The sequence below is a fragment of the Triticum urartu genome, chromosome 2, assembly GCF_003073215.2.
Source record: "Triticum urartu cultivar G1812 chromosome 2, Tu2.1, whole genome shotgun sequence".
NCBI lineage: Eukaryota > Viridiplantae > Streptophyta > Magnoliopsida > Poales > Poaceae > Triticum > Triticum urartu.
In genome coordinates, this window is record NC_053023.1 from 119,881,366 (window position 1) to 119,900,873 (window position 19,508).

Genomic DNA, 19,508 nt, shown 5'->3' on the forward strand with positions numbered 1-19,508 from the left:
CCTTGTGGACATGGGTTAAAGCCCCAAGGTGGAGTTACATCATATGATATTATTTTCAATGAAGCATGATTATATTTATAAAGTCCCTGCTCATTATTGCATAATGACCCGGCCCTTGGGGACTACACTGGTTGAAATTTTTTGAGCATCCGGCAATTACAAGTCCCAGGTTGCTGCAAGCATGACAACCCGGCACTTGGGGGCTACAGAATATGGAGTATTCAGTTTTTACTAAGCGACTAGGATCAACAACATGGATTTCTTAAGTGGCAGTATTTATATTGAAGCAAGTCTTAAGTCATCACTTTGTTCTGTTCAAGACTTGGGGGCTATAGATAATATGGATATAAGGGAGAAAAAATCTTCAAATTCTCAGTTTTGAATAAACCAGATTAACCCGGTGTCATCAATAATCATGAACCGGTGTTGGCAACAATCATGAACCGGCGTTGGCAACAATCATGACCCAGAATTATCAGTTTTTATAACCCGCCGATTTTGGAAATCATAGCTTGGCGAATTCTAGATTTTCAAGCCGACTGAATATCAGTTGAATATTTGAAGACCAATATTTTTGTCAAGTCAGAGCATTGAAGGCCGACTCAAATGGATTCTTTATTTACAATATTTATTCTACAAGCAAATTGATTATGAAGCTGGTTTATTGACCCGGATTTTCTAGAGAGAGGAAATGACAAGGACTTAAGGATGATCAGATGCCGGTTTATAAGAATTCTTAACCCGGAACACAGCCTGTCAAATTTGTTCTTGTGTTTATTTTGCAGCATAAGTTTACCGTGGATAAATCCAAGCTAAACTTGGGGGCTAATGTCGGGGATATACCCCACGGTGTAACCCGGCCGAAAGTATAACCCGGCCGGACTTAGCGATGCACCGGCGACCCGCACTGACCAAACGGTTTACAAGCAACCTGACTCATTGGTAACCCGGCGGGCGGGACAGACGGATGACAAGGCCCAAGGCCCAGAAGACCGGTTTATGTTAATAGTGGGCCGGTTTAAGAGAAAAGGTGTGAGGAATATTTTCCTTAAAAGGAGTCAAGACCCGGACTTGTATCCAGTTTGTATTAGAAGATAGACTAGTCCTAATCCTAATAGGACTCCACATGTAACCCGCCCCTTCAATATATATAAGGAGGGGCAGGGCTCCCCAAAGGGGGACAAAAAAGAAGAACAATCTTCAGGGCTAGATACAAAGAGCCGGTTTACCGGTGACTCCCTGATGATGATAATGAGACCTAGCCACAAACAGCATGTAGGGCTGTTACCGGATGATGTTTCATGGGGCCCGAAGCTGTCTAAATCCTCGTCCTGTGTTGCGTCTCTCGATTCCGCTCAACCCCTCTCAAGCTACTACATAGATGCGTTGGCCTCACGACTAAGTCCTCACACTAGGACATCTGTCGTGACATTTCCACGACAAGATCCAATCTAGACACCATCACGGAGGGGTTCATCATGCCCATCGGTGCCTCTCCGATGATGCGTGAGTAGTTCTTTGTAGACCTACGGGTCCGTAGTTAGTGGCTAGATGGCTTCCTCTCTCTCGTTTGATTCTCAATACAATGGTATATTGGAGATCCATATGATGTAACTCTTTTGCGGTGTGTTTGTTGGGATCCGATGAACTTTGAGTTTATGATCAGATCTATCTTTTTTTCCATGAAAGCTATTTGAGTCTTATTTGATCTCTTATATGCATGAGTGCTTGTAGCCTCGTATTTCTTCTCTGATATTTCGGTTTTATTTGGCCAACTTGATCTATTTATCTTGCAATGGGAAGAGGTGCTTTGTGATGGGTTCGATCTTACGGTGCTTGATCCCAGTGACAGAAAGGGAACCGACATGTATGTATCGTTGCCATTAAGGATAACAAGATGGGGTCTATTTCTACATAAATAGTTCTTGTCTACATCATGTCATCGTTCTTATTGCATTACTCCGTTTCTCCATGAACTTAATACACTAGATGCATGCTGGATAGCGGTTGATGTGTGGAGTAATAGTAGTATATGCGGGCAGGAGTTAGTCTACTAATCTTGGACGTGATGCCTATATAATGATCATTGTCTGGTATCATCATGATTATTTGAAGTTCTGTCAATTGCCCAACAGCAATTTATTTACCCGTTGTTTGCTATTTTTCTCGAGAGAAGCCACTAGTGAAATCTATGCCCCCCGGGTGTCTTCTATAATATATTTTCCTTTGTGATCTATTTTCATTTGCTTTTATTTTCAGATCTATTAAACCGAAAATACAAAAATACCTTGCTGCACTTTATTTTATTTGGCATTCGATCTATCAATTATGACAACTCTCTCACGTCCGTTTGCCAATTTCTGGCGCCGTTACCCGAAAGGGATTGACAACCCCTTTAACATGCCGGGTTGCGAGTATTTGTTATTTGTGTGCAGGTGTTTTTTTACGTAGTGTTGCTTGTTTCTCCTACTAGTTCGATAACCTTGGTCTCATCACTAAGGGAAATACTTACCGTTGTTGTGCTGCATCATTCCCTCCTCTTTGGGGAAATACCGACGTAGTTCTAGCAGACATCAAAAGGAATTTATACCGCCATTGCCGGGGAGACATCATCAACATCTACCAGGTTCCTAATCACAAATCTCATCTCCTTGCAATTTACATTATTTGCCATTTTCCTCTCATTTTCCTCTCCCCCACTTCACAAAAATTTGCCATTTTATTCGCTCTCTTTTTCGTTCGCCATTTTCTTGTCGGATCTGTTTTTGAGTGCAATCTTGTTGCATAGTCACCATGACTCAAGAGAAAACCAAGTTGTGTGATTTCTCAAATACCAACAAAAATGATTTTATTGGCACTCTGATTGCTCCTGCCACTAGTGCGGAATCTTGTGATATTAATACTGCTTTGCTGAATCTTGTGATGAAAGATCAATTTTTCGGTACTCCTAATGAGGATACCACATACCATCTTAACACATTCATAGAATTATGTGATATGCAAAATAAAAAATATGTGGACAATGATGTTGTGAAGATGAAATTATTTCCGTTTTCTTTGCATGATTCTGCAAAAAATTGGTTTTCTTCTTTGCCTCGCAATAGTATCGATTCTTGGAATAAGTGCAAAGATGCTTTTATCACTAAGTATTTTTCGCCCTTAATAATCATTTCCCTTAGAACCCAGATCATGAATTTCAAGCAACGTGAACATTATCATGTTGCACAATCTTGGGAAAGGATGAACATGATGCTAAGGAATTGCCCAACTCATGGGTTAAATCTTTGGATGATCATACAAAAAAATTATGCGGGGTTGATTTTTTTCTCGTAATCTTTTAGATTCCACCACGGGTGGTACTTTTATGGAAATTACTTTGGGTGAAGCCACCAAATTTCTTGATAATATTATGGCAAATTATTCACAATGGCATACCGAAAGATCTCCTACTAGTAAAAAAGTTAATTCGGTTGAACAAACTTCTTCTTTGAGTGAAAAAGTTGATGCTCTTATGAAATTGGTTGCTAGTAAAAGTGATCCTATTTATTTCAATGATATGCTTTGTCTACTTTGATTGAGCAAAATAGTGATGTCATAGATGTGAATTTTATCTCGTGAAACAATTTCAATAACAATGCTTATGGAGGTAATTTTAATCCTAGGCCTTTTCCTAGTAATTCCTCTAATAATTATGGTAATTCCTATGGAAATCCTTCTTACAATAATAATAGGAACACCTCTGATCTTGAGAATAATATTAAATAATTTATCAACACTCAAAAGGTTTTCAATGCCACAATGGAAGAAAAGTTGAATAAGATTGATGATTTGTCTAGAAGTGTTGATAGAATTTCTCATGATGTAGAAAATCTCAAGATGAAATTTTTTGTGCCCAAGGTTGAGGAATCAATTAAAGCTCTTTATGTTTCTATGGATGAAAGTAAGAAAAGAACCGATATGCTTAGAGCTAGAAGGGAATTTTTAGAAAAAAACATTTTCTAGTGATTGCTTTCATAAAAATGATGAAGATCTTAAAATGATTGGTGTTTCTTCTATTGATTCCTTGTTTAGTAAAATTGAGATTGATGAAAAAGGACTGAATAAGAGTCAACTTTAGCTAGAATGTGTCCCGATAATTCGGAGGGTGAAAATCTTGTTGAGAAAATTGATAAAAGTGGGTTTGAAGAGGTCAAGACTTTAACTAGTGATGTGCCCACTCTTTTGGATTACAAAGACTTTAATTGTGATAGTTTCTCTTTGATTGATTGTATTTCTTTGTTGCAATCCATGATAAATTCACCCCATGCTTATGAACAAAATAAAGCTTTTACTAAACATATTGTTGATGCTATGATGAAAGCTTTAGAAGAAAAGTTGTAATTAGATGTTTCAATTCCTAGAAAATTGCATGATGAGTGGGAACCTACTATCAAAGTCAAGATTAAAAATTATGAGTGTTTTGCTTTATGTGACTTGGGTGCAAGTGTTTCTACAATTCCGAAATCTTTATGTGATGTGCTTGGTCTTACAGATATTGAAGAGTGTTCTTTAAATTTGCACTTGGCGGATTCTACTATTAAAAAGCCTATGGGAAGAATTGATGATGTTCTTATTCTTTCCAATAGGAATTATGTGCACATAGATTTTATTGTTCTTGATATTGACCGCAACCCGTCTTGTCCAATTATTCTTGGTAGGCCGTTTTTACGCACTATCAGTGTCGTGATTGATATGAAAGAAGGCAATATTAAATTCCAATTTACACTAGGGAAGGGAATGGAACATGTCCCTAGAACAATAATTAGGCCACCATATGAATCAATCATGAGGGCATCTTATGGATCTAGAACCAAAGATGACAAAACTTAGATCCTTGCTTTATGCCTAGCTAAGGGCATAAAATGATAGCGCTGGTTGGGAGGCAACCCAATGAATAAAATTTATTTTTTGCTTTTTGCTTTCTGTTCTTGAATGTTTGCACAATTATGCTACTGTTGTGATTGTATTTTTTGTGTTTTAATTAGTGTTTGTGCCAAGTAAAGCCTTTAGGATCTTCTTGGGTGATAGTTGTTTGATCTTGCTGAAAAACAGAAACTTCACGCTCACAAAAAGAATTTTAGTTTTTAACCAGAGCGTGGTAAAATACCAATTCTTTTTCAAGAAGATTAATATACAAATTTCTCAGGCCGTCCTAATTTTTCAGAAGTTTTGGAGTTACAGAAGTATTCGAAATACCCAGATTGCTACAGACTGTTCTGTTTTTGACAGATTCTGTTTTCTTTGCGTTGTGTGCTTGTTTTGATGATTATATGGTTTTCTTTGAAGAATTTTTGCCATATAAAAGTTGGAATACAGTAGATATAATATAAGAATAAAATATAAATGGGTTGCAACAGTACTTATAGTAGTGATTTGTTTTCTTATATTAACGGATCTCACAAAGGTTTTGTTGAGTTTTGTGTGATTGAAGTTTTCAAGTTTTGGGTAATGTTACGATGGATGAAGGAATAAGGAGTAAGAAGAGGCTAAGCTTGGGGATGCCCATGGCATTCCAAGATATTATCCAAAGAGAAGCAAGCAACTAAGTTTGGGGATGCCCCGAGTGGCATCCCCTATTTCTTCTAATGACCATCGGTATTTTACTCGAAGCTATATTTTTATTCGTCACATACTATGAGTTTTGCTTGGAGCGTTTTGTATGATATGAGTCTTTGCTTGTTTTGCTTTTTGTTTTAAGTCTTGATTCCTTGATGGACACACCTATTTGAGAGAGCCAAAATTATGCCATGACCTGTTAGAATTGCTCTCTATGCTTCACTTAAATTTTTATGAGCTATGTAATTGCTCTAGTGCTTCACTTATATCTTATTGAGCACAGTGTGCTTTAGTGTTTTTTTTTGAAGAAATGCTCTCTTGCTTCACTTAGATTTATTTGAGAGTTAGTAAAATTTTCAAGAAATTCTCTCTTGCTTCACTTAAATTAATTTGAGAGAAAGAAATTTTATGCTCATGATCTTCACTTATATTTGTTTGAGCTTATCAAAAGCAACACATGAAAAATTAGTTCCAAAGTGATGGATATCCAAGAAGGGTATAATAAAAACTTTCATGAAGATCATTGGACAAAATAAACTTGATTCCTTGTAATAGTTTTGAGATATGATGATGTGCTATGTGAGTCATGTTGATGAGTAATTATGCTTTAGTAAGAATATTGGTGTTAAGGTTTGTGATTCCCTATGCAAGCACGAAAGTCAATAGTCATGCAATGAAATTACATCCTACTTGTGGTGCATTATTCGGTGTTAATTATGCTCAATGCTCGCTTATGAGATTATTCGTTTATTGGTTGGTCGCTTCTCAATCTTTTGCTAGCCTTCATTTTGCACTAAGTATGATCGCTACTTGTGCATCCAAAATCCTTTAAACCAGTTTTGCCACATGAGTCCAGTATACCTACCTATATGCGGTATTATTTTGCTGTTCTAAGCAAATTTGTATGTGCCATCTCTAATTTTCAAAATAAATTTCTCTTTTTGTGTGCTCGTACCGCTCGCGAGGCGGTGAGAGGTGGCCAATATTTTCCATGCTAGATGTGTTATTCTCACATTGAGTGTTTATTCACTTGTCATTGCACGAGAGTAAGGCAAAGGTATTAGGGATGCCCAGTCCCGAAATGAAAAATGAATTTACTTTATGTTGTCAAATAATAAATTCCTTGGAAAGTGTTGGGTATGGAGGGCACCCGTGGATACGGTTAGCCATGGAAAGTGAAAGTATGGTGGGAAAAGGAATAAACATTAATTTCTGTTTGGGAACCGCCTATGATATATCTAGCATGGAAAGTGTTGGGAGCTCTAAGTCGTTTTAGTTGGTGGGAAAAGTATGTATCTCAAAATGTTTTTATCTCTCAATTTTCGCTTTGAGCTCTGGCACCTCTATAAATCCCCACTTCCCTCCGCGAAGGGGCTTTCTTTTACTTTATGCAATTTTATTTTTATTTGAGTCTCCATCTTCTCTTATAAATCACCAACTAGGGGGCACTATGATCGTACTTGAGCATTGGGTGTAGCTAATATGCGAGTGTGTTTTATAAATGGATCAATGATTGAGCATGATGGGCTAGGGATAACTTATTTTAGCGTTGATATTTTGAAAGACATGGTTGCTTGTTGATATGCTTGAGTATTTAAGTCTCATGTCAAAGCTAGACTATTGCTTTGAATCATATAGAAGTCCAAATGTCCATGATATAAAGAAAAGAATATGAGATGACATGTTAGGCAACATTTCACATCAAAAATTCTGTTTTTATCATTTACCTACTCGAGGACGAGCAGGAATTAAGCTTGGGGATGCTGATACGTCTCTAATGTATCTATAATTTTGATTGTTCCATGCTGTTATATTATCATTCTTGGATGTTTTATAATCATTTTATAGTCATTTTATATCATTTTTTGGTACTAACCTATTGACATAGTGCCAAGTCTGAGTTGCTATTTTTGCATGTTTTTTACATCGCAGGAAATTAGTACCAAATGAAATCCAAAAGCAACAAAACTTTTTGTGGATTTCTTTTGGACCAGAAGACATCCAATGGGCTGGAGAAGTGCCTGGGGGTGCTCTGAGGGGAGCACAACCCACCAGAGCGTGCTTGGAGGCCCAGGCACGCCCTGGTGGGTTCTGCCCACCTCGGGTGCCTCCCGAACCGACTCTTTGCTCCATAAATACCTCAATATTCCAGAAACCCTAGGGGAGTTGGCGAAAATCAATTCCAGACGCCGCAGAGTCTAGAACCACCAGATCCAATCTAGACACCATAGGGGGGTTCATCATGTCCATTGGTACCTCTCCGATGATCCGTGAGTAGTTCTTTGTAGACCTATGGGTTCGTAGTTAGTAGCTAGATGGCTTCCTCTCTCTCGTTTGATTCTCAATACAATGATCTCTTGGAGATCCATATGATGTAAATCTTTTGCGGTGTGTTTGTTGGGATCCGATGAACTTTGAGTTTATGATCAGATCTATCTTTTTATCCATGAAAGTTATTTGAGTCTTCTTTGATCTCTTATATGCATGATTGCTTATAGCCTCGTATTTCTTCTCCGATATTTGGGTTTTGTTTGGCCAACTTGATCTATTTATCTTGCAATGGGAAGAGGTGCTTTGTGATGGGTTCGATCTTACGGTGCTTGATCCCAGTGACAGAAGGGGAACCGACACGTATGTATCGTTGCCATTAAGGATAACAATATGGGGTCTATTTCTACATAAATAGATCTTGTCTACATCATGTCATCGTTCTTATTGCATTACTCCATTTCTCCATGAACTTAATACATTAGATGCATGCTGGATAGCGGTCGATGTGTGGAGTAATAGTAGTAGATGCAGGCAGGAGTCGGTTTACTAATCTTGGACGAGATGCCTATATAATGATCATTGCCTGGATATTTTCATGATTATTTGAAGTTCTATCAATTGCCCAACAGTAATTTGTTTACCCACCATTTGCTATTTTTCTCGAGAGAAGCCACTAGTGAAATCTACGGCCCCCAGGTCTCTTCTAAAATATATTTGCCTTTGAGATCTATTTTCCTTTGCTTTTATTTTCAAATCTATTAAACCAAAAATACAAAAATACCTTGTTGCACTTTATTTTATTTGGCGTTTGATCTATCAAGTATTACAACTCTCTCACGTCCGTTTGCCAATTTCTGGCGCCGTTACCCGAAAGGGATTGACAACCCCTTTAACACATCGGGTTGCGAGTATTTGTTATTTGTGTGCAGGTGTTGTTTACGTAGTGTTGCTTGGTTCTCCTACTGGTTCGATAACCTTGGTCTCATCACTGAGGGAAATACCTACCGTTTTTGTGTTGCATCATTCCTTCCTCTTTGGGTAAATACTGACGTAGTTCTAGCAGACATCAATGATGACGATGATTTCCCCCTCCAGGAGGAAAGTTTCCCCGACAGAACAGCTCCGCTGGAGCCCTAGATTGGTCCTACCCAAGTTCCGCCTCGAGACAGCGGCGCTTCATCCCAAAAGCTTTTTCTTGATTTTTTCCAGGTCAAAACCCTTCATATAGCAGAAGATGGGCACTGGGGCCTGCCAGGTGGCCCACAAGGCAGGGGGCGCGCCCCCACCCTTGTGGCTACCTGGTGGGTCCCCTCTGGTGCTTTATTCGCCCAATATTTCTTATATAGTCCAAAATAATTCTCCCTAAATTTTCAAGACTTTTGGAGTTGTGTAGAATAGGTCTCTCATATTTGCTCCTTTTCCGGTCCAGAATTCCAGCTGCCGGCATTCTCCCTCTTCATGTAAACCTTGTAAAATAAGAGAGAAAAGGCATAAGTATTGTACCATAATGTGTAATAACATCCCATAATGCAATAAATATCAATATAAAAGCATGATGCAAAATGGATGTATCAACTCCCCCAAGCTTAGACCTCGCTTGTCCTCAAGCGAAAGCCGAAATCGATAAATATGTCCACATGTTTAGAGATAGAGGTGTCGATAAAATAAAATACGGACATGAGGGCATCATGATCATCTTTAGAACATCAACATATATTGTCATATAATTTCTTATGCCAAAGTAACAATTCATTCACAAGGTAAAGTATGAATCAAAAATTCATTGGAAACTAACAAACTATGATCTCAGTCATTGAAGCAATTGCAATTTATCATAACATCGGAAAGAGTCAAAGTAAGAGCTTTTGTCCAGCTAGTCCACATACTCAACCATCTTTTAGTCTTTCACAATTGCTAACACTCACGCGATACTTATGGGTTCAAAGCCTCAATCAGACACAGAGAAAGATAGGGGCTTATAGTTTCGCCTCCCAACCTTTTACCTCAAAGGTAATATCAACAATAATACTTTATGATAACCTACATCCGAGTGGATATATATATATATGGATCTTTCTCCAACACATTGTGCTTTCCAAAAAGAAAAAGTGTAAAAAGGAATGGTGAAGATCACCATGACTCTTGTATAGAAGTAGAACATAAAAGTAAAAGATAGGCCCTTCGCAGAAGGAAGCAGAGATTGTCATCCGCTTTTATGGTTGGATGCACAAAATCTTAATGCAAAAGAATGTCACTTTTATATTGCCGCTTGTGATAAAGAACTTTATTATGCAGTCCGTCGCTTTTATTTCTTCCATATCACAAGTTCGTATAAAGCTTATTTTCTCCACACTAAAAGATCATACATATTTAGAGAGCAATTTTTATTGCTTGCACCAATGACAACTTACTTGAAGGATCTTACTCAATCCATAGGTAGGTATGGTGGAATCTCATGGCAAAACTGGTTTAAGGGATGTTTGGATGCACAAGTAGTATCTCTACTTGGTGCAAAAGATTTAGCTAGCACAAGAGGGAAAACAAGCTCAACATGTTGGAGGATCCATGATACTATAAATTCTATTCAGATATAAGAAAACATAACCAATTATGTTGTCTTCCTTGTCCAACATCAACTTTTTAGCATGTCATATTTTAATGAGTGCTCACAATCACAAAAGATGTCCAAGATAATATATTTATATGTGAAACCTCTCTTTATTTATTGCTTCCTATTAAGTGCAACAATGACCAAAACTATGTTTGTCAACTCCCAACAAATTTTATTCAACATACTCCTTATATGTGAAGTCATCACTCTCCATAAGATCATTATATACTCTTTTTATTACTTTTATTCTTTCTCTTATTTTATTCCCTCAAGATCATAGCAAGAAAGCAAAGCCCTCAACTCAAAACTACTCTTTATTATATATATATAACTCATGGACTCGATTACATAGATAGATCTCGAATCAAAACTCAAAACTAGATCATGCTAAAAACTTTATTCTACTAGATCAAGGTATAACCAAAAGGATCAAACTAATACAAATGGTAAAGATAAAGGTGTGATGGTGATACGATACTGGGGCACCTCCCCAAGCTTGGCACAAGCCAAGGGAAGTGCCCATACCCATATATTTAGATCTCTTTCTTCGGAGGTGGTGATGATGGAGTTGTTGATGATGTAGTGCCACACTTCGAGCGCATGAGATACTCCAATCTAAGAATGACGCTCTGGAGGGCAATGATATGCTCTTGCAACAGAATATTTTCACGAGTGACATATTTATTTTGCACATGAACTATTTCAATGATCTTAAAAGCTTCAATTTCAGTAGGGGTAAGATGATTGTAGTATGGTCGAAGGATGTCTTCCTCTTCTACTGTCGGGACTTGATCTCCCGTGACCTTCTTGATCTTATTACCCTCATTGGTTTCCCCGAGTTCTTCTCTCTTCATCTCTATCTTCATCAGTCAAGCATCGTCGTCCCCATTGTTGGAGGAGGGGGGAGGACATGATGTCTGGCCTTGAAAACTCTAGCAAGAAACAGCTCAAAACGAAAACAGGAGATATTGGCGTGGTGCGGTGGTCAATACCTTTGGGAGATTATATAATGAATTTTTACCAACCAAAATAAGTGTTCCACAAGAAAACGGAGTCCGGAGGGCACATGAGGTGGCCACAAGGCACAGGGGCGCGCCCAGGGGGGTAGGGCACGCCCCCTGCCTTGCCACCTCCTCGTGCGCTCTTTGGACTACTTTTAATTTTCCTAATTTTTTAATATTCCAAAAAGGAGAAAAATTGCCATTGGAAACGTTTTGGAGTCGGTTTACTTACCGTACCACATACCTATTCCTTTTCGGAGTCTGAGACGTTCTGGAAAGTCTTACTTATGTACTCCTCTGGTGTTATGGTATTAATTATATTGGTCTCAACATTCATGGGAGTACATGAGATATAATGTTTGATTCTTTAACCGTTTACCACCTTCAGACTAGTGCCTTCGGTGTTGTTGATTTTGATGGCACCAGAACGATAGACCTCCTTGATAATGTAAGGACCTTCCCGTTTAGAGAGAAGCTTTCCTACAAAAAATCTTAAACAAGAGTTGTATAGCAAGACATGGTCACCTACATTAAATTCACACTTTTGTATTCTTTTGTCATGCCATCTTTTAACTTTTTCTTTAAATAACTTGGCATTTTCATAGGCTTGGGTTCTCCATTCATCAAGTGAGCTAATGTCAAATAGCCTCTTTTCACCGGCAAGTTTGAAATCATAGTTGGGCTATTTAATTGCCCAATAAGCCTTATGTTCTAGTTAAAGAGGTAAGTGACATGCTTTTCCATAAACCATTTTATATGGAGACATACCCATAGGATTCTTATAAGCAGTTCTATAAGCCCATAGTGCATCATCGAGTTTCTTAGACCAATTCTTTCTAGATCTATTAACAGTCTTTTGCAAGATCAATTTAATTTCTCTATTGCTCAAGTCTACTTGACCACTAGATTGAAAATGTTGAGTGGCTCTCATATGCATTATTGTTGATCTAACAAAGAGCCCATGTTACCTTGTCTTCTCTTTGAATAAATGTTTGCAGATTTCTAGCTTAGTCCAATGCACGTGCACGCTTATTATTATTCACGTCGTTCGGTCATGCAAGTAAAAGGCAATAATGGCGATATATGATAAAATGATTGAAATGAGAAAAGGCTGGTATGGACTTGATTCAATTCATTATGAATGAAACATGTTTGCAATGACAATTAGAGATCATAGTTACTCATTCCATGCTTAATTAGCTAGGAGTTTATAATGGTTTGTCTTGAGTGCCAACATGCAAATTAAAAAATGGTTGTGATGTGGTATGATAGGATGGTACCATCCTTTGAATGATTTAGGTGACTTGACTTGGCACATGTTCACGCATGTAGTTGAATCAAAATCAGCATAGCCTTCACGATATTTATGTTCATGGTGATTTATATCCTACTCATGCTTGCACTCAATGTTGGTTAATCTCAATGCATGTTTATGACTGTTGTCGCTCTCTAGTTGGTCGCTCCTCAATCTTTTGCTAGCCTTCACTTGTACTAAGCGGGAATACTGCTTGTGCATCCACTTCCATAAACCCACAGTTGTTCCATATGAGTCCACCATACCTACCTATATGCGGTATTTACCTATCGTTCCAAGTACATTTGCATGTGCCAAACTCTAAACCTTAAAATAATAATCTATTTTGTATGCGCGAATTGCTCATGTAGCGACTAGGGGCTGTCAGTATCTTCCATGCTAGGTGGGTTATTCTCACGATGAGTGTTGATTCACTTGTCATTCATGAGAAAGTGGCTGGTAATCGGGATGCCCAGTTCCATGCTCAAATCAAATCAAAATATAATTTCAAACAAAACTCCCCCAGGACTGTTGTTGGTATGGACGGTACCCGTTGTTTCGGATCAGCCGTGGAGTGTGCTTCATCGGTGGAGGGGGAGTAAAAACTTTACATTCTGTTTGGGACCCGCCTATAATGTATTTAGTATGGAAGATACCAAGTTCTCTTGGTTCTTATGTTGGCAATGAAAGCATACCGCTCAAAATTATATTCATCTCTGTTTTAAAGCTCGAGCTCTGGCACCTCTGCAAATCCCTGCTTCCCTCTACGAAGGGCCTATCTATTTACTTTTATTGCTGAGTCATCATCCTCTTATAAAAAGCACCAGTTAGAGAGCACCACCTTCATTTGTATGTGTTGTTATTAATTGATATTGAGTATGACTGTGACTGGATCTCTTTTACCATGAATTACAATGTCTAGTCAGTCCTTGATCTTCAGGGGTGCTTTGCATTTATGTTTTGCGGTCTCAGAAAGGGCTAGCGAGATACCATCTTGTTATATCATATCATGATTGTTTTGAAAAAGTGTTGTCATCCGAGATTCATTATTAATGCTCGCTAGTTGATTATGCCATTGATATGAGTAAATGTGAGACCTAAATGTTATTGTGAATATGGCTAGTTCATAATCTTTGCCGAAAACCTGGATGCTGGCTATACATATTTGCAACAACAAGATTAAAGAGAGTTTGTAAAAGTTTTTCTTTATCACTTTCAATTTGTAAACTGAATTGCTTGAGGACAAGCAATGGGTTAAGCTTGGGGGAGTTTATACGTCTCCATCGTATCTACTTTTCCAAACTCTTTTGCCCTTGTTTTGGACTCTAATCTGCATCATTTGAATGGAACTAATCCGGACTGACGATGTTTTCAGCAGAATTGCATTGGTGTTATTTTTGTGCAGAAATAGAAGTTCTTAGAATGACCTGAAAATTTACAGAGAATATTTTTGGAATAAATAAAAAATACTGACGAAAGAATCAACCATAGGGGACCCACCAACTGACCACAAGGGTGGGGGCGCGCCCCCTGCCTTGTGGGTCCCCAGGACCTCCACCGACCTCAACTCCAACTCTATATATTCACGTTCGGGGAGAAAAAAATCAAGGGGAAGGATTCATCGCATTTTACGATACAGAGCCGCCGCCTCCTCCTCTTCTTCATCAGGAAGGCAGATCTGGAGTCCGTTCGGGGCTCCAGAGAGGGGGATCCGTCGCCATCATATGATCACCAACCTTCCTCCATCACCAATTTTATGATGCTCATCGTCGTGCGTGAGTAATTCCATAGTAGGCTTGCTCGACAGTGATAGATTGGATGAGATTTATCATGTAATTGAGTTAGTTTTGTTAGGGTTTGATCCCTAGTATCCACTATGTTCTGAGATTGATGTTGCTATGACTTTGCTATGCTTAATGCTTGTCACTAGGGCCCGAGTGCCATGATTTTATATCTGAACCTATTATGTTTTCATCAATATATTTGCGTTCTTGATCCGACCTTGCAAGTTGTAGACACCTAGTACGAGTTATGATCCGCATACCCCAAGCTGACAATAATTGGGATTCTTTCTCATGATTACCGCAGTTTGAGGAGTTCATGTATTCACCAAGTGCTAATACTTTGTTTTGGTTCTCTATTAAAAGGAGACCTTAATATCCCTTAGTTTCCACTAGGAACCCGCTGCTGCTACCTCTTGAGCACTGCGTTGGTTTTCCCCGAAGAGGAAGGGATGATGCAGCAAAGTAGCATAAGTATTTCCCTCAATTTTTGAGAACCAAGGTATCAATCCAGTAGGAGGCTACGCGTGAGTCCCTCGTACCTGCACAAAACAAATAAATCCTCGCAACCAACGCAAATAGGGGTTGTCAATCCCTATAAGGCCACTTACGAGAGTGAGATCTGATAGATATGATAAAATAATATTTTTGGTATTTTTATGATAAAAGATGCAAAGTAAAATAAAGGCAAAGTAAATAGCAAAGGAAACAACTAAGTAGTAGGAGATTAATATGATAAAGATAGACCCGGGGGCCATAGGTTTCACTAGTGGCTTCTCTCGAGAGCATAAGTATTCTATGGTGGGTGAACAAATTACTATTGAGCAATTGACAGAATTGAGCATAGTTATGAGAATATCTAGGTATGATCATGTATATAGGCATCACGTCCGAGACAAGTGGACCGACTCCTGCCTGCATCTACTACTATTACTCCACTCATCGACCGCTATCCAGCATGCATCTAGAGTATTAAGTTAAAAACAGAGTAACGCCTTAAGCAAGATGACATGATGTAGAGGGATAGACTCATGCAATATGAAGAAAACCCCATCTTGTTATCCTCGATGGCAACAATAAAATACGTGCCTTGCTTCCCTTACTGTCACCGGGAAAGGACACCGCAAGATTGAACCCAAAGCTAAGCACTTCTCCCATTGCAAGAAAGATCAATCTAGTAGGCCAAACCAAACTGATAATTCGAAGAGACTTGCAAAGATAACCAATCATACATAAAAGAATTAGATATGATTCAAATATTATTCATAGATAGACTTGATCATAAACCCACAATTCATCGGTCTCAACAAACACACCGCAAAAAGAAGATTACATCGAATAGTTCTCCACAAGAGAGGGGGAGAACATTGTATTGAGATCCAAAAAGAGAGAAGAAGCCATCTAGCTACTAACTATGGACCCGTAGGTCTGAGGTAAACTACTCACAATTCATCGGAGAGGCTATGGTGTTGATGTAGAAGCCCTCCGTGATCGATGCCCCCTCCGGCGGAGCTCCGGAACAGGCCCCAAGATGGGATCTCGTGGATACAGAAAGTTGCGGCGGTGGAATTAGGTTTTTGGCTCCGTATCTGATCGTTTGGGGGTACGTAGGTATACATAGGAGGAAGGAGTACGTCGGTGGAGCAATAGGGGGCCCACGAGGGTGGAGGGCGCGCCTGGTGGGGGTGGGCACGCCCCCCTACCTCGTGGCCTCCTGTTTCTTTTCTTGACGTAGGGTCCAAGTCTCCCGGTTCATAATCTTCCTAAAAATCACGTTCCCGAAGGTTTCATTCCGTTTGGACTCCGTTTGATATTCCTTTTGTTCGAAACCCTAAAATAGGCAAAAACAGCAATTCTGGGCTGGGCCTCCGGTTAATACGTTAGTCCCAATAATAATATAGAAGTGGATAATAAATCCCAATAATGTCCAAAGCAGTAGATAATATAGCATGGAGCAATCAAAAATTATAGATCCGTTGGAGACATATCAAGCATCCCCAAGCTTAATTCCTGCTCGTCCTCGAGTAGGTAAATGATAAAAACAGAATTTTTGATGCGGAGTTCTACTTGGCATAATTTTAATGTAATTCTTCTTAATTGTGGTATGAATATTCAGATCCGAAATATTCAAGACAAAAGTTCATATTGACATAAAAATAATAATACTTCAAGCACACTAACAAAGCAATTATGTCTTCTCAAAATAACATGGCTAAAGAAAGTTATCCCTACAAAATCATATAGTCTGGCTATGCTCTATCTTCACCACACAAAATATTTAAATCATGCACAACCCCGATGACAAGCCAAGCAATTGTTTCATACTTTTGACTTCTCAAAACTTTTTCAATCTTTACGCAATACATGAGCGTGAGCCATGGACATGGCACTATAGGTGGAATAGAGTGGTGGTTGTGGAGAAGACAAAAAGGGGAAGATAGTCTCACATCAACTAGGAGTATCAATGGGCTATGGAGATGCCCATCAATAGATATCAATGTGAGTGAGTAGGGATTGCCATGCAACGGATGCACTAGAGCTATAATGTAACGCCCCGAGACCGATGTGCCAGGTGTCTTTCAGTTATTCGTTGTCGTTGCCATGTCATTTGCTTGCGTGTTGCATCTTGCCATGTCATCATGTGCATTGCATCATCATGTTTTTCAAAACTTGCATCCGTCCCGGTCTCCTCGTTCCTTTCGTTGTCCGTTCTGAGCCCAGACACACTTGCACGCGCCCGCGGCATGTCCGAAATATTATTTTATAAGTGGCCGGAAAATGTTCTCGGAATTGGATGAAAGTTGGCATGCGGTATTTTTATGTTGTAGGTAGGCCGCCTGCCAAGTTTCATCGCGTTCGGAGTTCGTTTGATAGCCCAACCGTTAAACTATAGCGGCATTATAGTCAGTCTAACGTCAGACATTTTCGGTCTCCGGAAATAGTCGCCGGGCCTCTCTCTCTCTTTTCTCTTCTCTCAGCTCGAGACCGTCTACACAGTCCACTTCCTACCGCCAAGCCCAACCTAACCTCTCTCGTCAAACCGCGGCCCTCCTCGCGCGCGCGTCCGAAAGATGTCCTGAACCCGACCCGGACTGTCGCCACCGTTGTGTCCGGATCATCCCCAAACATCTACAAAACGTCTCCGTTTTGTTAATTGGGCCCCCTAACCTAATTATCCGGGTTTGTCCAATTATGATCGGATGGACCGAATAGCCCCTAAGCCTAGTCCACCTGCTGTATATATTCACCAGACCAAACTCTAGTCAAACCCTAATCCCTAGGGGATCTGTCCCTTCACCGCTGTCGGACCAACCCTCTCCTCGTTTTTCCTCCACCACCAACCGAATCCGGCCCAGATCCAGCCTCCCACCCATCCATCTGTGGCGGCCAGATGGGGATCCGACGACCATCAACGCGCCCGAGCCTTTTGCAGCGCTCGATCCAGATCGGATCGAGGCCACCTCTCGCGACAGACTCGTCGATCAGGAACGGGAGAGGATCTCCCGATCGAGTCCCTCGTTGATGCCGGCAACCACCTCTATCAGGACCCCTCTCGCCGCCCTTCTCCTTCCCTTCCTATTTTCCCGTTTTTCTCTCTCTCATTTGGAGCTCTCTGTCTCCCAGAGGCCACCCAGCGCCGCCGACCTTGAGCTGCATGGATGGAGGTCGCCAAATCCTGCAAGCCTGGAGCGCCGCCGCCCGTTCCCGACCTCCCGTCGTTGCGCCGTCGTCGCCGGATCAGCATCACTCCCAAGTCCCATGGCGCCGCCTCGCCTCTGCCTCCTGTTCCTCTGCATCGAGCGATGTGACTTCGTCCGCGTCGACCTGCTCCGATCCAGCGCCCGCGAGCGTTGACCGCGCCCGTGCCTCCCCAGGTCACCTAGCCGGCCTGCTTCCTACCAGATCCGGCCCAGCACCAGCGCCTGATGACTGCGCCTAGACCAGCAGCCTCCAGGCCCAGCTTGCCCCTTCGCGGCCTACCTCCTCCTCCACTGAACCGGGCCGAGGCCCATGGTGAGGCCACCACCAGCGCCTCCTTTTTTTCTGTTCTGTTGGACCTCTGCTCGGTTTCGGCCCGTATAGTGTTTTTTTCCTGCCTGCGATTTTAGCTAATTATCCAGAGTTGGCAGATTTGCAGAAAAACCCTCATGATCATGCATTTAATAACTCCAGAACTGTGCATCATACGTAAAAACTTCATATATGTAAAGTGCTCAGAAATTTGTGTAGTTTAATTATATCCAACTTTCTTCTATGTTTAAAATGTTGTTTGATTAATTTTTGCTCTATGTCATGTTAAAATGCTTTAATTCATAACTATTTAACCGTAGCTCCAAACCTAACAAACTTTATATGTAAATGGGGTAGAATTTTGCCTAGTTTATCATGGTGACATTGTTTTGCATGCCTAACAACTCTAAAATATGGTTTAGGGCAGAACAGGACCTAACCTAATATATGCACATGAGGAGTTTCCGGATTTGTTGTTTGTTGTTCCCGGCCTCGTTTAAACTTGACTAGATGGGTAGTTTTCTTTTGCTTCACCCTCTTGCCATGTTCAATAACATTTAATATTGTTGGGTACATAAACGAGATCGAACTAAATAATTGATGTGGTGCTCCGTCAATATGCAACTCGTTGCATATTGAGTTCCACTTAATTTGTAGGATTGTTTGTGCACTTTGTCATGCCATGCTTCATTAAACCGGACATGCATCATACTTGATTGTGCATCATGCCATGTCTATGTGGTGGTTGTTTACTAGGTTGTTTGCTCTTTTCCGGTGTTGCTTCTTCGGGTTGGTTTCGGTAACGTCGCGTTTGTGAGGATCCGTTCGACTACGCCCTTTTGTCTTCTTCATGGACTCGTTCTTCTTCCTTGCGGGATCTCAGGCAAGATGACCATACCCTCGAAATCACTTCTATCTTTGCTTGCTAGTTGCTCGCTCTTTTG